This window comes from Drosophila gunungcola (genome assembly GCF_025200985.1).
Source record: "Drosophila gunungcola strain Sukarami chromosome X unlocalized genomic scaffold, Dgunungcola_SK_2 000050F, whole genome shotgun sequence".
NCBI lineage: Eukaryota > Metazoa > Arthropoda > Insecta > Diptera > Drosophilidae > Drosophila > Drosophila gunungcola.
Window position 1 is genome coordinate 329,326 of NW_026453194.1, and position 7,635 is coordinate 336,960.

The window sequence follows — 7,635 nt, forward strand, 5'->3', positions numbered from 1 at the left end:
CCCCTCCAAAGAAAAAAAAAACCCCACCCTCTTTCTCCTGTCACTTTCACGCTCGTTGACATTTCTTTGGCAGAGAGTTCGGTTGCTCGGTGATTTTCCCACCATTTTACTGCAGTTTAACTTTCAATTTTCGCAGTCAGAGTGCGGCTGATAATCCATTTTTATATTTTATTTAGCATTTTTATGCGGCGCCTCACGTTGTACATACATACAGACCCTTGTAATTGCCGACAGGGTCGAATATTAAGCGCTTCATTTAGTCCAGGCGAAAATATCATAAAGAAATTAACATTTGCCGGCTCCTTTGGGGAAATGCGCTGAGAGGAGAGGAAAGCTCATTATCCTATTACCTGAGGGAAAACCACAAAAGGATCATTAACTACAATTTACTGCCGCTTTTGCGGCATAGAAAGTTGCTCTTGGCGCAACAACCATCTGTCTTGGGAAACTCTTAAATCTTAACCGGTATATAAATTGAGATGTATATTTGGACCACAGTTATTGCTCTTCGTTTTATCGTAATTTCTGGTTGACCATTAAATTGTTATATGTAGCAAGCAGATGATTTTGATAACATTTCGTTAGCTTAAAAAGGGCAGAATACTGCAAGAATAAATCCATTTTAGTGACTTGTCAAGTGCAGAAACACAATTTCATCGCAATCACCATCTACGTATATTACAACTTTCTTATCTCGTTTAGTTTACGTTTTTCATTGCAGCCGCAGACTTTTATTCAGCAACTGCGGTTTTGATATTCCATAAAAAAGCCATTAAAAATTTAACGATTTTCGATTTTGTCATTCGATTTGACATTCGCTTTATTAAAAATGCTTCAAAAGGTACAACAAGAAATCAATTAGAGTGGCGCTGTTAGCTAAAAGCGAACACATCCGCTGCTCTTGTTTTTGCCAATAATATCACTAAAATTATTTATATCCAAAACGAGAGAGGAAGTGAACTTGGGCCAGTGTTGAAAATGTATAGTTAATATACTAATTTGGGGTTTTAATAAAGGTTGGTTTACGTTTCTTGTTTTTAATATCTTTTATTGTTATTTATTTTCAAGTGTCAGCAGACGGAGTAATTTGCATGTCAAACTTTTTTTTATATAAATTTCTTACTTCCTCTTTGAGTCATTTTGCTTTGTGGGTTTTGACTAAATTCATTTACCACCGTCAGCCCAAACGCTGCAAAAATACAGTCAGGGCAAAAATAATAGCATATTTTAATAATTAAATAAAGTATACAAATAACAATTTGTTATATTTGAAAATATTTTGAATTATTGTATTGATTTCCAATTGTATTGCCTTTTAATTTTATTAAAAAGTGGTTAAAAATATTTTGAATATAAATCAGTAAGTCATAGCTATTGGATTTTAAGTGTGCACTATTTGGTTTGGGCTCTAGATTGTTTCGTGGATATCAACCGACAGTTTAATACATAGATTATTTGGAGTGCAACTGTATTAAGTGCCACCAAATCAACGTATGTGGTCACCTTTTATGAACGTGGGGTGCCAAAGATACATATATTTCGAGGGTTTGAGTTTGGGTTTGGGTTTTTTGGTTCTGCTGTGGGTTTGGGTTTTGTTGCGATAGTCACCCACGCACAGATTGCGAATATCTGCGTATCGTTCAGATAGACGAGCTCCACTCATGGCGAACTATCAATAACATCAACAACAAGAAGTTTGCTTTGTCTTTCGCTGATTTCGTTTTCGCCGCTGTTGTTGTTGTTGTTGTTGTTGTTTTGCCCTATAGGCGGCTGCTTCCAGTTGGCTTCTTGGCTTGATTAAATATTGCCAACGACAACGGCGCAAACTGGCGCAGCCCAATCTCAAATCTCGAGTTCAAGATGGGAAAGACTTCGTCATCGCCATCGCCATCGTCTTCGTCTGATGACGACCGCCTTTCAGCTTAGCTCCAATCTCCGGATCGCCCATACTCCCGGTTTTAAGCTTCTCTAGCCCCCCTGACAACCCACAATTTGCAGTGCGTCGTCAACGTCTGAAGTATCTTGAACAAAAAGCAATGAAGATGCGAAGGCAGTGAAGGCAGCAAAGGCACAAAGAGCACGCGGAAGTGAGGCGAAAAAACCAAGAAAAAAGACCAAACCAAAAAATGAATTGAGATGCTCGTCATAACCCCGCCCTTCTTGCAACAAGCCTCAATTGAGAAGACGCTAAAGATCGCAATTATTTTTGTACAACGTCTGACTTTGGGGACCGCGAAATAAAGTTTAACGCTCTTTTACAAGAGGTTCGGGGATTTCAGTGGCCACAGCAATTTTAATTTGAGCCATGTATTTAAATCAAATTATTTGCCTAAATGAGATTTGAGTTACTTTTAAAATTATTGCTCTTTTGTATTATTTTTCAAGCTATTTCTGACTGAAATTATGTGTATTAAAACGAAATGTTTTTTTTTTTTGACTTCCAAACAAATAAATTTAATCATTGAGTTTCTTTTATTGCGCATTGTATTTATTAACAACTCTTATTCTTCAAGCTACTTCTGGCTGAAAATATGAATATTAAACGTAAATCATTCTTGAAGTGTTCAAAACAAATATATTTATTCATTGAGCAAGACTTAGTGCTCATTGTGTTTATTTTACTTTAATTGACAACTCTTATTCTTTAAGCTATATCCGGCTAAAACAATTCATTTATGGATTTAAAAACAAATAAATAAAATTATTGCGCAAGTTTTTTTGTATCATTGTATTTATTGTTTCCTTAAAACAGCTTTTAATCTTCAAGCTACTTCCAAAAGAAACAATTCACTTAGTTTATAAGGCAAACAAATTTAATAATTGGACAAGTATTTCCTAATTCTTTAAAAAACATTGCATATATTTTGAAAATCTTTAGATATTTATCCACCAAACTTTTAAGCTCCGAAAGTTATATAACAATCGTCAATTGTAAGACCCCATAACTGTTGTTAAGTATGTCAATCAGACTTGCGCAACATTATTGAAAACAATTCAAACAAATCCTCCTATTTTTCTGTCAATTTCTCAAACAATTACATGTCCAGAAACTGTTAAAAACTCGATTCCAATTCTTTCTCTGGGAATTACGCAACACAACTTATTGAGATACCAGCAAGGAGTTTCGTAATCGGTAATTGGCTTGTAAGAATGGGAATGGGCACCCCGAAATGGGTTATGAATCGGTCGTGGGGGGCAGAACTAAATCGGAGACGGTGATAAAGCAGGTGCCCTGCCCTCTGCTCTTGGAAAAGCAAAATAAAGAGAAAAACGAAAGTTAAAATTGGCCCGAAGCTGATAACAAATAGGAAAAAGCAGTCTCTTCTATAGACTGCAATTTGTTATTGTTGACTTTTGAGTTTGCCTGAGGTTGAATTCATGATTTGGCCTCAGTTTACTTTTCAAAATCTGTTTAAATGTTTGCCCAGCGCATACACCATAAGAAAATAAGTACACATTTTCGTTAATAACTTTGCTATTAGCTCTAATTAGTTTCATGGTACATGGTGTTACGAAAAAACCATATATTAACGCACTTTGTTTAGTTTGTAAACAGTACAAGCAAAGCTTTGCTTGCTCAGCATTAGGAAGTCGCTCTTTTTTAAAACAGCTTTAACTTGGTTAATATTCATATTCAAATTATTGTCCATATACCAAGTCTACCTTTTTGCAAACGATTTTTAGGTTTTTAATTTAAGAAGACAAAACTGTAATTTTAGTCGTTGTGTTTAAAGCAAAAAATATAATTTTTCCTACTTTCTAATAGCATTAAAAGAAAAATGGGACAAAATATATATAAAATGATGATCATTTTGATAATTCAACACATATTTTAGGACTAAATATATCAATTTGAAACATCTAAATAATTTAAGATAATATTATAACAAATCAAATTTATAAGCTGAAAATTATAATATAAAATTTAGGTTGGCGGTGGGTATCGAACTCGGACCTTTGCTACCAAGATCAGATGTTCTCATTGTAATTTAACGTTATTCATATATCAAAATTATAAGCAATCTGTAAATATCTAATATCGTTTGCATTTTTCTCGGTGTAGATAAAGTAGCAATAATGAAATGGAAGATAAAACGACGGCTGTGGGGAACAGACAAACAAATTACAAAGAAATTGTCATCGTCGATTTGTTGTTGTTTTTGGGGACATCATCGATTGACCGTCGATATCTGAGGCGCCCTCCTATCCGGAATCCCCACCACCACCCCCGTTCCCCCCGAGAACTTTCCAAACAAAATGTTTTCCTCTTATCGCTTTCAGGTGGCAGCTTTGATTGGGTGGTCGATTTCGGGGGGTCAGAGAGTAAGTGACTTAAATGTTCCATCGTGTTTTGTCGCTCCATCTAACCAAAACTCACCCCCTCCCTGTGGTTTGTTTGTGTTTTGCGCAGTGCAAGTCAACTGATAAGGAAAAGCCGGCATATTTGTTGCACATGGCAGGGGCAAAGACATGTATAGGTAGGTGGGAACCAAGTTCAAATCGAGGGGTGAGAATTGTCATTAAGTCAACCGCCCTGGCCCTTTGAACTCTCTGTCTATCTCCGTACATTCAATTTTAATTGCCAAGGGTAGGTTCATCGTATCTTTGAAATTTTACAGCCGAGCTATTATTAACTAAGCTCTAGGCGTCGGTGGATTTCAATATTGATATTTTAAAAATCTGTTATTTGTGTGGAATATCCATAAAAAGCAACAGGAATCCTGTTTATCTTCATTATTGAGTGCATTTTTTGTGTTGGTAGCAAAACAATTTTTCATTTTGTATTTCATTTCCTTCTTGTTGCAATACTTACATGTTGCTGCTTTTTGTGTCGGGTTTTTCTATGCAAATTTTTAAGAGGCGGATAAGAGACTCGCCCTCTCTGTCTCCCTCTCGCTGGCTCTTCCGTCTCTTTCGCCCTTCTGGCTTCGATGACAGTTCGTTGACTGTTGAAAGAGTTGAGTTTCGTACTCGATTATTGTTTAAAATGCAACTTCTTGCACTATTTTTCGATGCTTCGATTGCATTTTCACAGTTTGCACTGATGTTATTTGTTCGTTTAATTGAAACGGATGAAAAAAGGAATATTTAAGAATTAATTATAGGGTTTTCTGCTGCAGAATCGTTTACCCACTCGTTCGCTCAATTCATTCGAGTAGTTGTCATGGCAACAAAAAAAAAAAACCAAAAACCCCATTGCTGACCATCACTTGATATGTAAATAAAATGGAAAAAATTCACTCAGGCGTACAATGCACGTTAATGAAACTCAACGCTTCGAAAAACAAAAATAAAATAATCAAAAACCTGAACAATTTTCATGATGAAAAACTGACAAACATAAAAAAGGGTTTCTTTGACTATGTGACTATTCTGCTAAAGTATTCAAATTTTATTTATTTATAGATTATTTTTAGGTTTTCATGTTTTAGGATTAACCAAAGTGGTCACAGGGATTATTATTTGCTTTTATAATTAACTGATTTTGATTAATAAGAATCATTATATCAAAATAAAATTTTTAAAGAATTAATTATTTTCCAGTTTAAAGAAGTTGAAAATATATAGGAATATTAAAAAATAAAAAAAAGAAAAAGTGTTGAAAATGTATACTTTAAAATAAATTAAAAGAAACAAATTTTAAGGTAATAGTCAACTCTACATTGATTTTCCCTGCGGCTTTCGCGCCCAACTGCAATTTGCATTTCCTTTTTTTTTTTGTTGGTCTCGGTGTGTGCTTTCTTCATTTACAGTTAATAAACATTAACCGCAAGTGGCCCAGTCCTACTCCATTAAACAGATACAGGAATGCGGCTGAAGAATCGGTAGAAGAATCGCATCTTAAGGGCCGCACATGTTGGCACTTCTTTTGTCCATTCTTCGGCTTCTGTTTCCCCTTAGGAAAACTCAAGTGTCGTCGCATTTGTTGTTAAATTGATTTGCCGATCGTCTCGGATGACATTAATGGCGGAAAACAAAAAAGGATTGGGAAAAAGCAAGAGGAAAAACTAAAGTGCAGCCAGAGGGAATTATAATTTCCCCAAGCTATTTTCGGACTGCACCCCGAATATGAATATTAAGAGTTCTGGTCTGGTATTTTTAGTTTATACAAAGTATCGAAGAAAACTTTGGAGTTAACGAGGAAAACGGGTGAACATGGTGTTAACACATTTAAATCAAACGCTTTATAATAAGGTGATGACATCATGATATAAAAGATTTTAAGAACTCAAATATAAAGTTTCCAAGTGTATTATAAAAGTAAATTTTTTTATTATGTTTATGCTTTTTTATAATATTAAAAGGCAGCGGTAAACAAAAATTTAAAATGCAGGTGTTATACTATGATTTACCGATTTTTGGAACCGAAGTTCATAAAATTGATATTTTTAATTTAGAGAAACAGCATTTTAAAAGATATATGATAGACAATATATTTTGTTTGATAAAATTACAAACGGACTAAAATATGTTAACAAAAATTTACAAAAAACAAAAATAATTGATAATATAATTTATTATCAAAATGAATACTCATAGACATACATAGAAAAAGTGGAGTTTTTAATGATTATCAGTAATGATGAGAAAACTAATAGAATTTAATAGACTTGTTGACTGTTTTTTATGGATGCCAACATATTTTAATGTTTTTACAGATTTAAGTACTTGAGACGCTTAACCAATCCCCAAAAGTCATAAACTAAAAACTTTATATCCCCCTCTTTTTTTTTGTTAACCAAAAGACCGTATTAGGCAATGCTCTCAAAAACATAAATTACACATTTTTTGGTAATAATCGCGATAATTCCAAAGAATCTTGGCCTGAGTCAGAAAGAGATGGGAGCACGGGGAGAGAAAGAGAGGGTGAGTCACCCACGAAGATCAAAGTGCGACATAGATTTTAAATTTTAGTTAACTGCAGGCCTTGCTAAAACCAATGGAAACTCGTTTCAAACTCTTGAAACTTTTAGCTTAATTTGCATTTATTGCGAAAACTCATTTGCAAAAAGAAAAAAAAAAACGAATAAGAAACACACACAGAAATAAAAACAAACAAAAACAGCGGCAAAAGGAAGAAGAAGAAACAGCCACAGCAACATTTTTGTTTTCGGTTTTCCTTTTTGTTTTCTGGTTCTTTGTTATTCTTTGATTATTTGTGTTTGCATTTGCAAAGAATTGAAACAAATAAATGAGACACACACACAAGCACAGGCACACACACACAAACAAAAAAACGGTAAAGCATAAAATAATCGCAAATGTTTTTTGTTGTTTTTTTTTCCTTTTGTCGATTTTAGCACTCGAATTTTGGTTAATTACACGCACACCCAACTAGCTAGAAAAAATGCCGCGCACTTACAAACAAAATTCGCAATACGAAATTATTCGCGTGTGAACATGGCAAACAACATTGTCGGCGTTCTTATCCGTTTTTCCAGCAGCCGCGATTGCGAACCGTTGCCTTCGAGCATTCCTATTGGAATGAACAAAAACAGTAGTTTGCCGACGCGAGAGCTGAGAGAGCAAAGCAAGCCAAAGAGAGCGGGAGCGCGGAAAAGTGTGAGAGAGAGAGAGAGAGCGCGCATATGCGGCATTGCACAAACAAAAACATCTGTGTGTTTGTGTGGAACG

General features: G+C 34.7%; 1 protein-coding gene across 1 annotated transcript in view; it reads right to left on the bottom strand.

Moving 5' to 3' along the window:
- LOC128261064 (protein sprint) overlaps positions 1-7,471 on the bottom strand; it is a 66,126-nt gene extending 58,655 nt beyond the window's left edge. The window contains 2 exon segments of the mRNA XM_052994503.1: positions 4,814-5,041; positions 7,364-7,471. The gene's annotated coding sequence lies outside the window, so the exon portion shown is untranslated.
- Positions 7,472-7,635: the final 164 nt, after the last annotated feature.